Source organism: Macrotis lagotis, chromosome 6, assembly GCF_037893015.1.
Source record: "Macrotis lagotis isolate mMagLag1 chromosome 6, bilby.v1.9.chrom.fasta, whole genome shotgun sequence".
NCBI lineage: Eukaryota > Metazoa > Chordata > Mammalia > Peramelemorphia > Peramelidae > Macrotis > Macrotis lagotis.
The window spans coordinates 85,353,403-85,374,629 of record NC_133663.1 but is presented as its reverse complement, the minus strand read 5'-3'; the positions used below and the strand labels follow the sequence as shown (position 1 = coordinate 85,374,629).

Sequence of the window (21,227 nt, the reverse complement as noted above, 5' to 3'; positions counted from 1 at the left end):
CTGGGTATGGGATAAAATCTTGGAGTTATTTTGTTTTCATATCTTTTACTAAGTGACTTGAAGCAATATTTCATATTGTTGTTAATAGTTTGAAATTTTTATTTTGAGAATGTTTAACTACTTCTTTCCTTTTATCTTTTTACCATTTTAATACTTTCTCATGATTTCTATCCATGCAACCTTAATTAGATCTGACTTGTTAGGGAGTTTCTGGCAGTTTCTATACTTAAGAGAAACCTCTGATTGCCTGTTGGAAAATTGTTGTCTAGCTGCCCAGACTTAGTAAGTATGGTGGAAGTGGGTAAGGAAACATTATAATAATAATTGCTGACATTCATATAATGCTTAAAGGTTTGCAAAGATTTTTATTTACCTCTCTTAAAAATACTTTGAGGGAACCAGACCTCCTTCCATGAGGACTTCATCTTTAATTGGACCCAAGTGAAATTCACTTAATTAGAAGTTCCATCTTTTGTTTTCCATCTTTGCTGCAATAATGATCCAGAATCTTTACATGATAGAATGGCTATAATAAATCTACTAGTCTTCGGAGTCCATTTTTGTTACAAAATCCCATAAAATGCATATTAGTGTAATAGTAATAGCTGACATTTATATAGGGCTTTAGCAAAGACTGTGCTGTACAAACTCATTTCAACCTCCTTGGTTATTGTCATCTCCCTTTTACAGTTGAGGAAATTTAGACACAGAGGCATTAAGTGACTTGTCCATTGTTATATATCTTAATAAGTAATTCAGAAAGTGTTAGGAACAAGGTCTTTTCTGACTCCAAGTTTTTGTATTTTTGACCAGTGGTATCAAATCAGAATCAAGTAGAAACAGATTCATACCAGGTGCATATTGATTTTGAAAACTACAAATGAATCTTACTTATGTTCTGTTATATTTTCATTTATTTTGCTAAACACTTTCCAAATTTATTTTAATCTGGTCCAGGCAGCACTTGGGAGTTTTGTGAGTTTCACACCTTCACTTTTGACTCCTAAAGAAAATTCCAACAGGACTTTAGTATGTTGCAGAGGTAGAAAATACATTTGGTATAAGAGTTTTCATAGATAGCCCTGAACCTCCTTTTCATGTTCTTTCCTTTCTTCCTTTTTCTCCCTCTTGTTCTCCACAATTTCCTCTGGCAGAGAAAAAGAGTAACATATAGTCACATTAGCTTTTTTCATTTTCTCCTGCCTTCCACTATGATACAATGGCATGAAACTTTCCCATTGCTGCATTTATTTGTCCAAACCCAGGCTTTTCTATTCCCTCAGTCATTCAACCTGGCTGACAGATTGAAGCTGTATTTTGTGTTAGGGCAGGACATTTTGCCTTTTCTGATGTGATTGATGTTGTTTAATGAATAACTTATTGACTCAACAAGCAGAGAACATTTTATAGAAAGAGATTTTTTAGGAATCCCTAAGTATTTATTAAAATCTGTAGGTCTCTGGCTATAAAAAAATAGAAATATGTAGCCTACTAGTATGATGATTATATATTAGCTTGACTTGTTTCTTTCAGGGAGGTCACAACATTCTATATTATTTTTAACATTTCCACAGTGATCTTTGAAGTAAGCAATGTATGCGATATAGTGTTTGTGTTCATTTCGCATTTTCCCCACTAATTGAGGCTAATGGAACCATTTAGTCATCCAGATTCTTGATATTATCTCATTTGATTATATCCTCTCTACTTCCTGTTATTCCTTTTCTTCGTTCCTCCTTCCACTCCTTTTATCCCTCTCCATTTAAAAAAAATTTTAATTTATGAAATAAAGCAAACATTTCTACAATAGTAGAATAAAAAGATGATTGCACATGAAATTGCTAGTCTGTTATGTATAACTTGCTATTTCTTTTAAATATATGCTGAAAAATAAAAAAATAAAAAAATAAATATATGCTGAAGTTATCATGCATTTTCCCTTATTTCTCCTCCCCCACCCTACAGATAGTTACCATAAACATAAATATGTATATGTATGTATGTGTGTATTTGTAAAAATCATTTTATAACTACTAATATTTATCAGTTCTTTCTCTAGGTATAGATAGTATCTTTCTTCATAGGTACTTTGTAGATAAGTTCAGTACTTATAATAGTCAAAGTAACTTAGTCACACTTAATCTCCCCATCTCTTTATTCTGGAAGTATATGGGCTAATTATAAACCTTATTCTACCCTTCATGAGCATGGTAGTTATAACTTGTTCCTATTCCATTTTGTACAAATTTACTTTTCATTGGGCATCTTGGTGACCCCCTATTTTTAAGGGCTTTCCATTTTGTTTCCAAAATTATTATCATTATTGTTCCCAGATACCCGATGATTAGTTTCACACATGGTAGCTCAAAATTCTTGAGATCAAGACAGCCTAAGCCACTTTGGAGCTGGGATTATAGTGAGTTCCACCATGTTTATAGGTCATCCTTTTTCTACTAGTTCTCTCAATCCAATTTATACTTGCTGATTAATAAAACTTTCTGTTGTATAGTTTTTTGTATAGTTCTTTTTTTTTTTTTTTAGGATTTTGTAAGGCAATGGGGTTAAGTGGCTTGCCCAAGGCCACACAGCTAGGTAATTATTAAGTGTCTGAGACCAGATTTGAACCCAGGTAGTCCTGACTCCAGGGCCGGTGCTTTATCCACTGCGCCACCTAGCCGCCCCTGTTGTATAGTTCTAATCATGTCCCTAAATACCCGGCATTTATCCACGTCTATTAAATAAAATTCAAGATCCTTACCTTGGCATCTAAGACCACTCACGGCCTGCCTCCAATCTACATATCTACATATATTTTCCACTTCACATATTTTATGATTCAGCCAAATTGGATTGGTCAGCATCTCTTGATCAAATTCTGTGTTTTATTACATTTATAATTTTGTTATCTGTTCAATCAGTCTCTTTGTTCAATCTGTACCTGTAGTCAATTATCTATTAATTTGAAAAATGATTATTTAGTGAATGTATGAATAAAATAACATATATAGAGATAGAGATTGTTATTTCACATTCAGTATACTAGAGCATCAAAGATTAGTCACAGACTGCCTTCCAAACATAATAAAATAATTGTGAAGGATGTTTATGCTCAATAAAATTGCATTAGAAAAATATGAACTTTGAAGATTTTTCTTTTCTCCTTCCCTTCCCTTTCTTTCTTGCCCTTTCTATTCCCTCATCATCTTTGTTATTTCATTCATATTTATGGGAAATTCTTCCTTCTACAATATAGATTAGCGACTCATTTCTAATTAGTGATTTAAAAGATTAAATTATTTGCCCAAGGGCTTACAGTAACTTGTGTCTTAGATATGTCTCTGAAATCACAGCCCAGTAATATTAGTCTCCCTCTCACTGAAATACTATATTTTGGGACATTTAGATTAAAAAAAATGTTATTTTGTGAGAATCAGTATATTCCTTAATCATATATAACTTGATTTGGCATCAAGTTTTATCGAATAATTTGCTTTTTATCTGCATATTGAATTTAAAATAATAATTTCTTTTTAAAAGATTTTATTTATTTTGAGTTTTACAATTTTTCCCCTAATCTTTCTTCCCTCCCTCCACCCCCTACAGAAGGCAATTTGCCAGTCTTTACATAAAATGATAATTTCTTAATAATTTTTGTATAACTTTATTTAACCAGTACTTTTTGGTTATGCCATTGGCAACCTAGCAATCAGACTATGTTCTAATGTGAAAAAAAGTTATAAAAATAATTTTAATGATTGTTAATAATAAACTACATCTTAATTTAGAAAGAATAATTCTGCTTTTACATTTTAAAGAAATCCATTCTTATTTTAGCCTTTCAGAATTAACAGTGTGAGCACACAAAAATCTCACCAGACCTACTTTAGTGGCTAGGGAAAGAAATTTTGCCTTAGCATACTTAAACATTTGTATGTAGATGATTCTACTAAATAGTGAAAGCTATGAGCTTCTTTATAAGATAAAGTATATCTTTATAATGCCATTTATATTAATAAGCCTTTTTTCTAAATTATATAATATAAAAGTAAACTTACCAAATATTAAAATTTTTTTGAATTAATCAAATGAATGGAAATTTCATTAGAAAGCAGTTTGCTGTTTTCAAAAAACAAAAACAAACAGAGAAAGTACCAGGGTTCAAAACAACTTTATTTTTGTTGGTAATACTACCAGACTGTCATTTGAAAGTAAATGAATAGAACTAGTTACCATGTTATAAAGTCATTCTTTTGAAGCAAATTAAAGGAAAAAGTTTACTATAGTGACTTTCTACTTTAAGTGTCATGGATTCTTTTATACCAGTTTTTGTTTTAGGAGGATAAATCTCAAATATATCTACACTTTTATTACTAACTACTGATCTCTGAAGTGCTTTAGGTATTTATTTATTTTTTGAAAATGTATGTCTCGGGGAGGCTAGGTGGCGTAGTGGATAAAGCACAAGCCCTGGAGACAGGAGTACCTGGGTTCAAATCCGGTCTCAGACACTTAATAATTTCCTAGCTGTGTGGCCTTGGGCAAGCCACTTAACCCCATTTGCCTTGCAAAAACCTAAAATAAAAGAAAAGAAAAAAAGAAAAATGCATGTCTCATTATTAATATTTTTTGGTCTTCATTTTTCCTTTCCCTTCAAATTACTGAAGCCATATCAGAACATCATAATGAGGAGAGTGTGGCTTGTAACCTAAGTTTCCTGATTAACAGTCTTGAACTGTAGCCACCTGACCCCACCACTTAAGGTGGATGTTCAGGTTAGTGCAACAAACCTTCTTTTCCAAAAATAAATCAATCATAGAAAAGCCTGTGAAGTTAGAGCAAAGGTTTTTTTTTTTTAAGACATTCTACCTTTATAAGCAAGTAATTGGGCTCTTGACACCTAATGGAAGAGTCATGACTGCCTGTTTGTTGGGAACCTCAGTAATGGTAAGATGTTAAATGTGTTTGCTTATTAAAATGTGGTCTGTTAATTGTATTTGTGAATGCTGTGGTGCAATGGTTTCTGTTCAACGAGCTGACAGTCAGAATTACAAAGGTTTAAAAGTTAAATGTTCCTCTATATCCAGTTGATCACACAATATAGAACCACTGCTGTCTCAGATTTCACTTTTTAAAACATTGTTTTCGAACCTAGTAAAATGAAATTCTACATGTGGGAAATATTAAAGTAATTAAACACATTTGGCTTTTATGCATACATTTTCTAAAATTAACTGTCTTGTTAACACTCATCTTTCTTGTCTCTAATTGGGTTGAAATGTGTGAAAGGGAAAAAGCTTTGATAGGGAACTATTTTTTTCAAAGGACAGCTCGAATATGATATGCATAGAAGTTAATGGATGCATCTTTTAAAAGGCTTCTCATGTCAACATTGCCTCCCAGTTAAATTGTATAAGAATATAGTAGATACTTGATATTTTTCGGATTGTTGTAGCTTTTCGTGTCTCACTTGGGGATTTAGTCATATCCTTTCAATGTTGAGGGTTAAACATAATGTTTACAAAATCTGATTGTAAAAAACCATTTTGAATTTGTCTATTTTAGAATATTAGATAACAGCATCATAGATACATTTTAATAAAGAATAGAAGCTAAATGACTTCTTGTTTTTTCTTAAGGTCTTTCATGAAGTTCAGCATTATACATAAATATAGTTGTTTCCATATTGAAGACATTTTATAATTTGTAGATATTCTCCTTATTTCTTAAAGATATTTAAGGAACAAAGAAAATAGGTTAAGTGTTTCAACTGATTCAAGCATTTTATGCAGAAATGATACAAATCATTCATAGAGGGGTTAATGCAAAAAAATACCAGCACAAAGAACATCAATATTTTAAAAATTCCACCACAGGCAACACACACTATATTGAGACAGCTCATGCCACTGTTTGAAGGTTGAATTTTACATACAAATAGGTTATATTGTATGCTTGTGGAAAAGTTAAGATTCATTTCCTTCCCATCATCCTGTGAATATTATTAAAATTACTACCAGCTGTCAGCCAGAGGTAGAAGGGAACAGTAGAGAAATAAATTGGTAACAACCTTCTAAAGGAGAATTAAAGTTGCTTCACTAACTTTATAAGGCATAGAACTTTGAGGTCTCAGCCAAACCTGGATTTGGAACAGTTCAAGTAGCTTAATAATCTTTCAGAAGGTAACATTGCCTCTATCCCAGTTGCTCAAGTCTGCGTAGGAGTGGACTGGGGTTTTCATCTGGGTGGGAGTAAAAGCTAGGCTTCACTTTTTGCCTCATATTTGTATCCAAAGTATGTGACTCTCATGTCAATCAATGACACAAATATTTATGCCACCAGTTCTTACTAAAGGAGTTTGTGAATTGCCTAATACAGAGCTTAGACTTAACTCATTTATAATATGTAGTATTTGAAAGAGAAAGCTTAATGGATACACTAAAACTAGTCATTCATCTAGGTTACAAGTCTATACTATATTGCATGATCATAAAGCAAAACACATTTGTCATATTGACTTCCAATTCTTCCTTCAGTGCCATCTTTGGTTTATGTTTTAGTATGACTTCTGGTTCTTCAGCGAGTTGATGTAAGTATTATCTGTGTTAATAGTTTATGAATCTTTTGTAAAACTATAAAAGCTTAGTCAAGAGGAAATGTGATTCTATTCCTTTTTATCCTCTACCATAACATGAAAAGGATCCCTAGTTATCTAATAACTTCATCTTTTTTTAATCAATTTAATTTTTTAATGAATAATAATTTATTTTCCTCTTTTTCTTTCTTGGGGAAAAAAGAAGTTAAAAGCCCTTCTTAAAAATATGCAGTCAAGAAAACAAAATCATGCATTGGTCATAGCCAATAAATATGTCTCTTTTGGGTTCTTGTATCTCGTCAAGAATCTTATTCCTTCCTCTTTGATATTTCTGGGTACTTAGTAGTATAATCACTGAGTCAAAGATTATGCACAGTTGAATAACTTTTTGCTTTCTAGAATGTCTGAAGCAACGCACAATTCCCCCAATAATAATGTATCTGTTTTCCTTTTGATCAGCTTTGTCAAAATGATTGAGACCGTTTTCTTTTCTTCAGTATTGAAGAAGGCAAAGGGAGCTAAGAACTTGTCTGCAACAAATTTTGAAAGTGTAATGGCCTGTAACAAATCAATTGCCAAACTAATTATTTTACCTTTATTTTTGTGTTGCCCCACCCCCCCAACTGAGGATAAGTGCCTTGAGTTCAGACACTGTTTTCTTTTGCCTTTCTTTTCTTAACATCTAGCATAGTGCCAGGCACACACTATAAACAGTAAGGATTAGTAAAGTTATTAAAATTGTTAAATTTAATTGACACTAAATTACATTGGTTATGACATTCTTGTTATAAAGAAAAAATGAAGAATGGTCTCAGCCCTCATCAGAGAAACAAATAAAGGAGTTTTTGCTTTGGGTGGTTTTGACTTCGTTGAATAAGATTCAAATTTGAAGTTTCTCTTCAAAGAAGATATATTTCTCATTCATACACTAAAGGTAGACAAGATTGTGTAGAGTAGATATGGCTATGGAGAAACCTTCACTTAGGAGTCCATTAAGTATTTTAATAAAATAAGTTATTAAGCATGATATTCACAAACACCAATACTACATAAAACCTAAACAAAAGAAATTTATCTGATAAAAAATTAAATAGAAGAAAACTTCAACTGGATCAACTGTTGAACTTTTTGTTGTTTAATTGAACTTCCATGAAGCATTATGGGAAGATATGAATGAATGCCAAAAGTAGGAAGGAGTTGAAAGTTTTAAATTTGCATCTTTGAATGGAGTGAAACCACACTTCTGAAAGTATCGATACATGTGATAACTCAGCATCCTTTTAGAGGACCTGGGCAACAGAGGACTATATCATATTTTCATAGTTGCTAGCAGAGAATAGACACATAGTTGTCATTTAGTAAATGTTGGCCTAATTCTCATGTTGAATTCTGAATTGGGGGAGTTAAAGTTTTAGAGTTATAGACTGGTAGAGGTCTTTCCAAATGAATTCATATGCTTTGTTATTAGAAAATTTTAACTTAGGTACCTGTATTCTTTAGTTATAAATTATCTGAAGTGTGACAGATTCACCCCAGATACCTGAGTAGATCTATTTCTAATTCTTTCACTGGTGCCTGTGTTTCTTTATAACATAATACATTTAATTTATTTCATTAAATCTTTCCCACATAAAATATTTTAACATTTATTTTCTAAATTTTTCATTCCAAATTCTTTCCCTCTTGCCTCCTACCCCTGTTGACAAGGCAAGAAATATTTCAATTATACATGCAAAGTCATTCAAAACATATTTCTATATAACCATGTTCCAAAAGAATACTCAAACAAAATAAAACAATAAAAATAAATAAAATGAAAAAACATGCTTAATATATGATCATAATTCATCAATTCTCTCTCTGGAAGAAGGTAGCATTTTCCATCAAGAGTCTTTTGGTATTGTATTGGATCATTGTTTTGATCAAAGTAACTTAATTTTTTTTTGTTTTCTAAATTTCCAGGGGATTGTTCAATCTTGTTACTAGGTAAAATATTCTTCTGGTTTACTTACTTTTTGTATCAGTCATCTAAGACTTCCTAGGTTTTTCTGAAATCATCCTATATATCATTTCTTTATAAACTTTTTCAAGTAGGTCTTGATATAGAAAAATTAGATTTAGTAGTATACCTCTAAATACTCCCATGTGTTTATTTCTCCCTCATTTCTACAATTTTCTACTCATATCTCCATCCCTTGTTATGAATCCATTTTCCTGAAATTTAGAAAAAAAGACACTGAAAGCATGGAAATTTGCCACAATTTGTATAGGTTTTTCTGTGTGATAAGAGGAAATTTTGATAGCCATATATTGGGTGTAAAGATAAAGATTACAAGGGCAAAAAGTTTAAAACTTCTGGTACAGATATTAATTGAATTTACCCAATTGAGAAATAGTGTGTTCACATGTACATATACATATATGTTTAAAATAAGGTAATTCTTCATGTCTTTTTTGACATCTATTTTTCTAATCCTAAATCAATGTTTTGTAGTGGTTCTGGTAGACTAATTTTATTTGTTTTATAAAGAAGCATTAGGGTGTTATGTTGGTCTTTATATGAAATGGTAGAACCCTAGTTATATCTAATTTTATTTGTTTTATAAAGAAACATTAGGATGTTATAGTTGATTTTATATGAAATGGTAGAACCCTAGTTATATATCATCACTAGGATTTGAACATGAAATCTGAAGCAAAGCAAAAAAAATATTTTGGTTAATATCCTCCTCCCCCTCCTCCTCTGCCTCCTTTTCATCTTCCTCTTCTTCCTCCTAAGTGCTTCATAATTATTATTATTATATATTATATATAATATATATTATATATATTATATTTGATATTCACAACAACTCTGTGAAGTAGATGCTATATTTATGCCCAGTTTGAAAATCAGAAAACTAAATTTGATATCCTTACCACATTCAGGATACCAGTGAGAACAATGATAAAATAGTGGAAAAGCTTGGATGCACAACCTTGCCCATGCAAATCACTTCTGGTTATAAAAATATAATCATCTATACATTCTATAGGGGAATAGTAAACATCACTCAACTATTATACTCAAAGAACTCTGAATCAGAGATGAAAATTTTACTCAAGTATTTTATACTTTACAACCAGGCATTGCAAATCACAAAACTTAGGCCTGTTCATGACAAAACTTTAATAATGAATGGGTGAGATCTACCAAGTGAGCAGACATAAATATTAGAAATTCTGTTTTTTTTTCAAGAATTCAAGAAGAATTAGTATTTTTTAAATTAATCAGTATCTTTCTATGTTCAGAAAGTTAGAGGTAATTAAATAAAAAATATTATATTCTTGTTTTTACCATCAGAGTTTTGTGTGTTGATTATAATCCCCCATAATAATGGAGCCAAAGAATGCTATATCTCATTTTTTCTGTAAAATGAGCAATTTATGCTTTACAGAAACTTCACATATAATCTGAGATTGATTTTTGTATGTGTTCCTTTAAAATGTGAATTCAAACACACATTATTAAAGGTTTATTGTCTTCAAAGCTCTATGCTTAGGTTCTAAAATAAAAACTGTGCTCAAAGTTTTCTTATCTATGAAGAGAAATACACCTGATATTATGGATAAACTATTAAGTTTTTGAGACATTGGACAAGTTTACTGTTCTCCTATTGAATGTAAAGATGATCATATTTTCATAACTAGAAGTGTTTTACATGGGCAAGATTTTTCCACAGTTTTATAAGTGTTCTGACTGGCATCCTGAATGTGATAAAATTTCTACCAGGATATGCATAATAAAACATATTTCACTTAAAGAGTTATGTGCTCTACTTGTTAGTATTCAGAATAACTAAGACACAAAAGAAAGATGGTACCAGTACTCTCATTTTCAGCATAATAGAAATGTTGAGATTTTGGCTTCATTTGTATTCATGTTTTTTCTATAGAGAAAGAAGAAGGTATAAATGGTTATATATTGAGTGAATAGACGAAGATTTCAAGAGTGGAATAATACCCCTGCAAAGTCAAGTCCTTCCACAAGCTCAATTTTTATTGCAAAAGGAGTTATGTCATATCAGACATACATGCCTAGCACAAGGTACCTTCTGGTACTTATCACCATCATTCAGTTCAATAATTTTTTTAACATCTGGTCTCTTCTTTATGCCTCGGGTTTTTTGTTTGTTTGTTTTTGTCAGTAAAATGAGGACTGATGTCCTTTTCATGTGGAAAAGCATGTGATATTAGGAACTAGGTATTCTACTGTGTGGTTTTAGTGCTATAAATGAAAACCTGACATAGCACTTTGGTGGATCTTACAGTCTGGTGTCAATAGAAAGGAAGAAAATGGACATTTATTACGAGCTTAATCTGTACCAGTCATTGCTGTTCAAATAGTATCTCATTTCTTACAAGAATGCTGGAAGGTAGATACTATCATTATCTTCATTTTATATTTGAAGAGACTGAGTCAAACAGAAATTAAGTGATTAGCCTGGGATCACTTAGCTGATAATTTCCTGAGGCAAAATTTGAACTCAGATCTTCCTTACTCAGTTCAACAACTTATTCCTTAAGATGAAACTCATGGTTCACTGTGCCAAAAAGCTGACTCTGATTTTACATACCAAATATTAAATTAAAAATCAAGTAAAATCGTTGGAAGTTTGTAATATTTATACTTTGTTTAATAAAAAAAAATACTTTTGAGCAGGGTATTATATTATGTGATTAATTATGAATTTTTGAATAATTTATCTCATGAAGTATTCAGTCAGTTCAATCTATTATGAGTGCTTTTTCACTAAAGCTACATTTAAATTTCTTGATACACTTTTAAGGAAGTAAGACCCTCTGTTTTCCATGAATTTTAAAAGTAGTTGTCAAAAGCTTTATCTCTCCTTTAAATAACTTTAGCATGATATCTGTTTGAGAAGTGAGGGAAAGCATGCAAAGCAACTTGCTTAATTTTTTATTTTAGAGATTAAAAAAACTGCTCATAGATTGTTTAAGAAAAAGATCCACCATGAATAGACAGATAGTATACTGCTATAAAGTGCTTGCCTTTTTGGTAGCTGTGAACTGTCAGCCATTTATGGAAAAAAGAACATTGTACAATTTTCTTTCACAAAGTCATGGAGCTGTAAGGATTTCTGCATTCAGTGTTCCTTTCTCTATTCTACCACTATCTGTGAAGGAATAGCTTATTCATATTTATTTTTGTGAATGTGAATTAATATTAATTCCTTGCATATCTATAGCCCTCTAAAGTTGCAAAATTCTTTGCACATAATCTTACTTGAAAGGTCATAAAAGTATTTTTATCTCAATTTTACATATAAAATAGCTGAAACAAAAAAAAATCACTGTTACTTGGTAATTGAAGCCAGGATTTGAACCCATTTTGCCTGACTTCCAATTTTAATGGCTTTTTTCCCAAAAGCCAGATAGAATACTAGTTTGGATTTTCAATAATTCATTTCAGTAAACATTCGTTAAGTACTTATGTGTGGAAAGCATTGTGGAATGAAGCCCACTCCTCAAAAACATTTTCCTCTATGTAGATGAGCAAGTTCAAAATAAGTTTTAAGTAAGTAATTTGTAAGTAAATACAATATAGTTTCTAAAGTGCTAAGAACTTTAAAGGTCACAGAGACTTCATTTACTAGATGATGCCTAAACCAAAACTTTGAATGAGCCTTCAATAGAACTTAGCAGGAGTTGGAGATGAAATAGTACTTTCTAAGAACTGGGAGCAACCTATGCCAAGACTGGAAGACAAGAAAAGCAATGTTCAGTTTGAGGAATGTTTGGCAGGAACATAGAGTTTGTGAAGGAGGATGCAGTGTTATGAAAGAGAATCAAATTTTGTAAGGCTTAATATAACAGACAACCTAAGGAGCTTTGAATTTGTTCTAGAGTCAATGGGGAACTACTGAATATTTTTCAGCCCTGTGTAAATCTGACAGAGCATGATGAAGTAGAAAGTAGAGAGACTAATTTTAGGAGGTTATTATTAGAACTCAGGAGAGGAGTGGGGAGGCTTTGAAATTAATGGTTAGATGACTGGAGAGAAGGGTATAGACACAAGAGAGATTGTGGAAAAAGACTTGAAAAAAACTACTTGAATGTTAGTTTTGACTTCATTTCTTGGTGACTTTGGTTGTAAGGAACAGGGTGACTTTTCTTCAATGATGCTTTTTATTCTACTATAAGGATAGTATTTTCCATTCCTGATATAACTCTGGCATCATAATAATTAGGTACATATCACCAGAAACAATATTCCACACTGCTACTTTGCTGCTGAAATAGTAGCCAGGGATTAGACTCCATCTTTTGATCTTTTGATCACTTGAACAAATGTTTCCAGTACTGGACTAGTGAGTCAGGCTTTGCTATAGTGAGTATTTTATTTTAAGGTATACTTAAAGCATATGCAAAACCTGTCTACAATTTTTCCTTCAGTAAATGGAATCCACGTTTCCACATGAACTAAGAAAGCTAAGTTGTTAATAGCTTCCCCAGGGCTTTACTTCTTGCCATGTGACACCTTCAATGATCTCATCATAGTTTAGGCATATTAAAATATGTGTGCTCATGAGCTTAAAATTCTTAGTGCATCATCTGGTTTTGATATTCCTTAAGATAGAAAAATTTCTTTCATGTTCAACCTGAATGAAGGATAATGCCAAAATCAATTTGTAAACCGGGTAAACATAGTTAAAAAGCTGTGCTATAAAGTTTGCGATGTTTTGAAACATTATAACAGCACACTGAAGAGTTATAACATGCACTACATATATTGCTTTTCATTTTTCTGTTCTGGTGTGTATGATACAAGTTGACTACAGAAAATTTTCTTACTGTCTTGCTCTCTTGTGATAGATGATTTCAATCTGTGCCATAGCTGAACAAAATGTCTTATTTTATTTTTGAGATCCTAAGGCAAAATCAAACACAGGCCTAAAATTATTTGCATCTTTATTGGTAATATTTGAAATGCAGAAGGCCTAAAATTAAAGTTCAGTCTTAGGACCAGAGGACCAAAGACCTAGAGTTCTAAGGGACTTTGGATAGAAACTAGTCTAGCCTTTTTTATTTTTACATGTGGGGAAATTGAGGTCCCAGGAAGAAAAGTAAATTGCTTTTGTTGACATTATATATTATGTATGAGTTAAGATTTGAATCTAGGTCCTCTTCCTCAAAATCCAATGTCTCTCCATTGTAGCGGTCAAAGTGACAATGTCATTAACTTGTCCAGTAAACTTCAGTGGCTCCCTAAAAACGTCTTGGAGGCTCAGTGGATAGTCTAGGACTCTAGAGGACCTGAATTCATATCAGCCCTTGGACAAGTTACTTAACTCTAATTGCCTTTTATCCAGGGACATCTCCTGTCTGATCTCTGGACCCAGATGACTTAGAAGTCAGGGACTTCCCTAAACTCTCAGGCTTCCCTCAGCAATAACATGAATGGAGCTTTAAAATTAATTCTGGGGTAACAGAACATATAAAAAGAACAACGTGGAGCATTTTCCAGCTTGAAATATCTGGGAAGAATTAGAATGAAGGGAGAGTATGATCTGGCATAGGGAAACCAGTGCAGGTAAGGTGTTGAGGAGGGTAGCCAGAGGCTCATAGCCACAGAAAAGATCTGCAACTGAGGCCCCTGTATCCAGACTCAGCAGGTCAATGGCACGACAGGCCAGGTGAGAGAGCTCCAATACAGGGACCCTCTCTTTTTGTCCCAGACTCCCTGTGCAGCCAACTCAACTGAACTGGATGACCTTAGCCTAGTGAGCAAGCCCCTGGAGTTCTCATTGTAGAAAATCTGTGATCAGGCTCTTCCCCAACACAAGAAGGTTGGCATAGCTCTCCTGTGGCACAAGAGCAGAGCTCAAAATGTGTAAGGAAAATTAAGAGTAATAGCTCTGATAGAAAGTTACTGGGAAGATAAGGAAGATCACAATACATCTCAGAAGAGGATGGCAGAAAAATTCATACTTATGAAACCTCAGAGTAGAATATAAATTGTTCTTCAGCCCATAAAGACTTCTTGGAGGAGCTTAAAAAGGATTTTAAAAACCAGACAGAGAGGATGGAGCAAGTTGGGTTCTTGGAGGCAGGAATTCCCCAAAGCTCTCCTCCAAATACCTTAAAATTATGACCCTAACCAAATTCTGGAGTGGCAGAACCCATGGAAAGACTGAATGAAACAATTTTACCACCCAGGACAACTTGGAAGATCCACAGGGTAAGGTTTGTTCCATTAGGGCTGAAAGGAGTCACTGTGCAGCCTAGGCTGTGCCTCACCAGGGAAAATGAGCCCCAACCTTCTAGGAACTGCCCACAGGGTACCTAGGTAGCTCGAGGTGCCTGGGTCCATGGCAACAGGTGTGGTTTCCAGACCTTTGAGCTCAGGGATTGCCAAGGACAATTTGGAAAGTCAGTAGGATAACTGCTGCACCAGAGTGAACATGGAGCCCAGGCCAGTCCAGGTCTCAGTGCAGCCCCAACCCCAGGAACCTGCACTGTCACGCCAAAGCTGCTTCCAGAGTGCTCAGCCCATAAATGCTAAGTGGATAAGGGGACACTGTTGAGTTCTCTCCACTATTCCTGGGGCAGGACTCTGTTGCTTTATCCAAGTCTCAGTCTGAGGCCCCATATTCCTGTCACAGAGCAGGGATACTCCTCACAGCTCCAGGGCAGAGGGAACTTTTGGTCATCCATAGGCCAGGAGTGCAGAGCCTCTCATAAGACATTGGAGGAATTAAGGTCCCAGGGAAAGTGTTCCATAAACATTCAAAAGCTTGGAAAATGTGTTAAAACGAGGTCATAGGCTGGGAAAATGAGGAAACAGAAGAAAGAGAATCTGAGCATAGATAATTACTTTGGTCCCATGGAGGATCAAAACACACACTCAGAAATGACAAAGGCAAAGCTTCTATATTCAAAGCCTCTAAGAAAAATAGTAATTAGTCTCAGGCTATGGAGAAAATCAAAAAAAGATTTTAAAAATCAAATTAAGGGAGGCAGGGAAATGGGAATGATGCAGGAAAATCATGAAAACCAACTCAGCAGCTTGGTGAAGGAGATACAAAAAGTACTAAAGAAAATAACTTGTTTTAAACCACTTTAAGTCAAATGGAGAAAGCACTTCAGGAGTTCAATGAGGAGAACAATGCCTTAAAAAAGCAGGATTGACTAGATGGAAAGGGCGATAAAAAAGCTCTCTGAAGAAAATAACTTCTTCAGATGTAGAATGGGGAAAAGGGAAGTTGATGACTTTATGAGAAATCACTAAACAATAAAACAAAGCCAAAAGAATGAAAACCTAGAAAAAAATGTGAAATATCTTCTTGGAAAGATAACTGACTTGCAAAATAAATCTAGGAGAGATGATTTAAAAATTATTGGACTACCTGAAAGTCTTGACTAGAAAAAAGAGCCCAAATTTAATTTTTAGCTAAATTCTCCAGGAAATTTACCTTGATACCCTAGAGACATGGTGTAAAATAGAAATTGAGGGAATTCTCTGATCACCTCCTGAAGAAACCCCCCCCCCCAAAAAAAAAACCTCCCAGGAATATTATAGACAAATTTCAGAATTTCCAAGTCAAAAAAGAAAATATTATAAGCAGCCAGAAAGAAACAATTAAAATATTGTAGCACAACAGTCATGATTACACAGAATTTAGCAGCATCTACAATTAGAACTCATAAGACTTGGGACATGATATTATGGAAGGTAAACAAGCTTGAACTGAGTATCAATTCCCCAGTAAAACTGAACATCCTCTTTCAGGGAAAAAATGGGCATTCAATGAAATAGGGAATGTTCAAATTTTCCTGTTGAAATGACCAAAGTTGAATAGAAAGTTTGATTTCCAAGTATAGAACTCAGGCAAAGCATACAGAGGATGGGCATGAAAGGCAAATTAAGAGGGATATAATGATGTTTAACTGCTTGTATTCCTGCATGGGAAGACAATAATGATAACTCATATGAACCTTCTCATTTATTAGAATAGTTAGAAGGAACATATCTAGACAAGGCACAGAAGGGACCTGAATATAATGATATAATATAAGGATTAATTTAATGGATGAAAAAGGAATTTACTGGGAGAAAAGGAAAGGTGAGGTACATTGGGCCAAGATATTTCACAAAAAAAAGTCAAGAAAAAAGCTTTTGCTTTGGAGTGGAAGGAAGGAATGAATGAGCCTTCATTCTCATCACAAATGGTTCAGAAATGAAATAACATACACACTCAATATGGTATAGAAATCTATCTTACCCTAGAGGAAGGAGATGGGAGAAAGTGTATAGGGAGAGGGAAGAAGGGGTTTTAGGTGATATAAGACAGGGAAGTCAGATGCCACCTACTTTTGGGGAGCAACAGTGTAAAAGGAGAAAGAGAGAATAGAATAAATTGGAGTGGGTAGAAATAGAATGGATGGAGATACAGTGAGCAATGGCACTTAACAATGGGGAAAAACATTGAAGCAACTTCTCTGATGAACTTATGATAAAGAATCCCAGAGACAGAGCTGATGGTTCTGAACACAGACTGAAAGTTCATTTTTTTTTCTTTTTCTCTCCCTTTATTTTTCTTGAGGTGTCTCTATTTTTGTGGAGGGGGGAGGTTATGTTCACTTTTATAACAAGACTATTGTAGTATTGTGAAAATATTTTTTAAAGAAACAGGCAGAAAAATTGGATAATTGTGAAAAAAAGAAAGCAACTCTTTAAAAAAAATGAAATTGGGATCCCTCAAAAATAAAATTGGGTAAGTGAAAAACAAAAACTCCTTTAACAATAGAATTGGCCAACTAGAAAAGGAGATGCTAGAGGTAACTGAAAAAAATAATGCCATGAAAAATAGAATTGGGAAAGTGGAAGCTAATAACTCTATGAAAAATAAAGAATAAGTCAAACAAAATAAGAAATTTAAATTGAAGAAAGTGGAAAATAACTCAATGGAAAAGCAACTTACTTGGAATCTATGTCCAGGCAGGATAATTTAAGAATTATTGGACTACCTGAAACTCACAGTCAAAAAAAAAAAGAAGCTGGATAACATCTTTCACAAAATCATCAAAGAAAACTGTCCTGATATCCTGGCACTGAGGTGGGAGTGGGGGAATGGGAAATTAGTCATTGAAAAACTACATTTATCACTTCCTAAAAGGGATCCCAAAAAGGAAAACCTCAAGAAATGTAGCCAGTTCCAGAATTATCAGATCAAGGAGAAAAATACTGCTGACAGCCAGAAAGAAACAATTCAAGGACCAAGGAAACAGTTAGGATTATGCACAGTTTGGTGGCATGAATGTCGAAAGACCTAGAATAAGATATTTCAGGGGCAGAGGAGCTTGGATTACAATGAAAAATCAACTACACAGCAAAATTTAGAAAATTCTTTTCAGAGGAAAAGATGGACATTTAACAAAATAGGTTACTTTTAAGTTTTCCTGATTAAAAGTCCAGTTCTGAATAGAAAATGAGACTCAAGAGATGTATAAAAAGGTAAACAGGGGAAAAGAAATGGAATGTGATTTAATAAATTAAACTAAATTGGTTACATCCATACACTGGAGGGTTATACTTATAACTTCTGAGAATTGTATCTCTATTAGAGGAAATATACTTAGACTGAAGGTATATAAATAAGTTTATTTTGAATGGATGGTATAAAAAATTAAGATTTTCAAAAGTATTATATTTAGAAGGTGGGAAAGGAGACATGATGGGGGTAAATTATATCATAGGAAGAGCCACAAAAGTCCTCCTGCCATAGAAGAAAAGAAGGGAGGCAGTGAGAATCACTTGAATCTTATTTTCATCAGATTTGGCTCAAAGAATAACATGTACACTCAATAAAGTCTAGAAATTTATCTTATCCTACAGGGAGTTAGGAGGGGAAGGGAAGAAGAATCTGATAGAAGAGAGATCAGATTGAAGGAGATGGTGGTCAGAAACAAAACACTGATGAAGATGAATAGGGTAATTACAATAGAAATAATTATAATTACCCATATCTATTCTATTAGAGGGAGCATATGGGCTGAAGATATGGGCATAAAGTTGATTTTGATGGGATGATATAAAAAATTAAGATGTTAAAAAGGATTGTACTGGGACAGGAGGAAGGTGAATCTGAATAGATCAAACTACCTCACATGAAAATGCACAAAGAACCTATTACAGTAGAGGGGAAGAAGGGAAGGGTTGAGAACTGCTTACTCTCATTAGATTTTGTTCAAAGAAGGAATGCCATATACATTTAGTTGGGTTTAGAAATTTATATTAATAGAAGGTGAAAGGGAATGGGAAAGGTATTGGGGACTGATAGAAAGGAGGGAAGGAAGAAGGGGGAAAAGGGAAAAAGGGGATGAAAAAGAAGGGTAGCTGTTAGAAGTAGGGACAGATTGAGGAAGATGGTTATTCAAAATCAAAATGATGATGATGATGATGGAGAAATAAAATGAAAGGAGGGGGGAAAGTGCAAATGTGGGTGCCTAGGTGGTGCAGTAGATAGAGCACCTGCCCTGGAGTCAGGCAGTACCTGAGTTCAAATGCTGCCTTAGACACTTAATCATTACCTAGCTGTGTGGTCTTGGGCAAGATACTTAACCCCATTTGCCTTGCAAAAACATAAAATAAAGTACAAATGGAGGGGAAATAATATGGAGAATAATAAAGAGTTAGCAATTATCCCTATGAATGTGAATTGGATGAAATCTCACATAAAACAGAAGCTGATAGCAAAGGGGATTATAAACCAGAATTCTACAAAATGCTGTTTACAAGAAACACATTTGTAACAGAGAGATATACATGGAGTAAAGATAAAAGGTTCTAACAGAATATATTTTGCTTCAGAGACAGCAATGACTAAAAGAGATCCCATTAAAAGGGATTAGGAAGAAAATTGCATCCTCCTAAAATATACCATAGATAATGAAGTAATTTCAGTACTAAACACATATACATCAAGTGGTATAGCATTCAAATTCGTTTTTTTCCTTGACCAAATTTTTTGTCAAAGGTATTATTTGAGTTTTACAGTTTTCCCCCAATCTTGCTTCCCTCCCCCCACCCCCACCCCACAGATAGCACACCCTCAGTCTTTACTTTGTTTCCATGTTGTACCTGGATCCAAATTGGGTGTGATGAGAGAGAAATCATATCCTTAAAGAGAATAGAATTCTCAGAGGTAACCAGATCAAACCATAAGACATCTGGGTTTTATTTTTCCGAATTAAAAGGAATAGTCCTTGTACTTTGTTCAAACTCCACAGCTCCTTATCTGGATACAGATGGTACTCTCCTTTGCAGACAGCCAAAAATTGTTCCCAGTTGTTGCGCTGATGGAATGAGCAAGTCCTTCAAGGTTGAACATCACTCCCATGTTGCTGTTAGGGTGTACAGTGTTTTTCTGGTTCTGCTCATCTCACTCAGCATCAGTTCATGCAAATCCCTACAGGTTTCCCTGAAATCCCGTCCCTCCTGGTTTCTAATAGAACAATAGTGTTCCATGACATACATATACCACAGTTTGCTAAACCATTCCCCAATTGAAGGACATTTACTGGATTTCCAATTCTTTGCCACCACAAACAGGGCTGCTATAAATATTTTTGTACAAGTAATGTTTTTACCCTTTTTCCTCATCTCTTCAGGGTATAGACCCAGTAGTGGTATTGCTGGGTCAAAGGGTATGCACATTTTTGTTGCCCTTTGAGCATAGTTCCAAATAGCTCTCCAGAAGGGTTGGATGAGTTCACAGCTCCACCAGCAGTGTAATAGTGTCCCAGATTTCCCACATCCCTTCCAACAATGATCATTATCCTTTCTGGTCATACTGGCCAATTTGAGAGGTGTGAGGTGGTACCTCAGCGAAGCTTTAATTTGCATTTCTCTAATAATTAATGATTTAGAGCATTTTTTTCATATGGCTATGGATTGCTTTGATCTCCTTATCTGTAAATTGCCTTTTCATATCCTTTGACCATTTGTCAATTGGGGTATGGCTTTTTGTTTTAAAAATATGACTCAGTTCTCTGTATATTTTAGAAATGAGTCCTTTGTCAGAATCATTATTTGTAAAGATTGTTTCCCAATTTACTACTTTTCTTTTGATCTTGATTACATTGGTTTTATCTGTGCAAAAACTTTTTAATTTAATGTAATTGAAATCATCTAATTGATTTTTAGTGATGTTCTCCATCTCTTCCATAGACATAAACTGTTCCCCTTTCCATAGATCTGACAGGTAGACTAGTCCTTGATCTTCTAATTTGCTTATAGTATTGTATTTTATGTCTATGTCCTGTAACCATTTGGATCTTATCTTGGTAAAAGGTGTGAGGTGTTGGTCTAATCTAAGTTTCTTCCATACTAACTTCGAATTATCCCAGCAGTTTTTATCAAAGAGGGAGTTTTTATCCCTGTGGCCTGACTCTTTGGGTTTATCAAACAGCAGATTACTATAATCCTCTCCTGCTTTTACACCTAGTCTATTCCACTGTTCCACCACTCTATTTCTTAGCCAATATCAAACAGTTTTGATGACTGATGCTTTATAATATAATTTCAGATCGGGTAGTGCTAAGCCACCTTCATTTGCATTTTTTTTCATTA

The 21,227-nt window shown here is 33.9% G+C and overlaps 1 protein-coding gene across 6 annotated transcripts in view; it reads left to right on the top strand.

Moving 5' to 3' along the window:
- The window catches only part of PARD3B (par-3 family cell polarity regulator beta), a 1,291,415-nt gene that overhangs the window by 259,593 nt on the left and 1,010,595 nt on the right, over window positions 1-21,227 (top strand). The window lies entirely within an intron of this gene.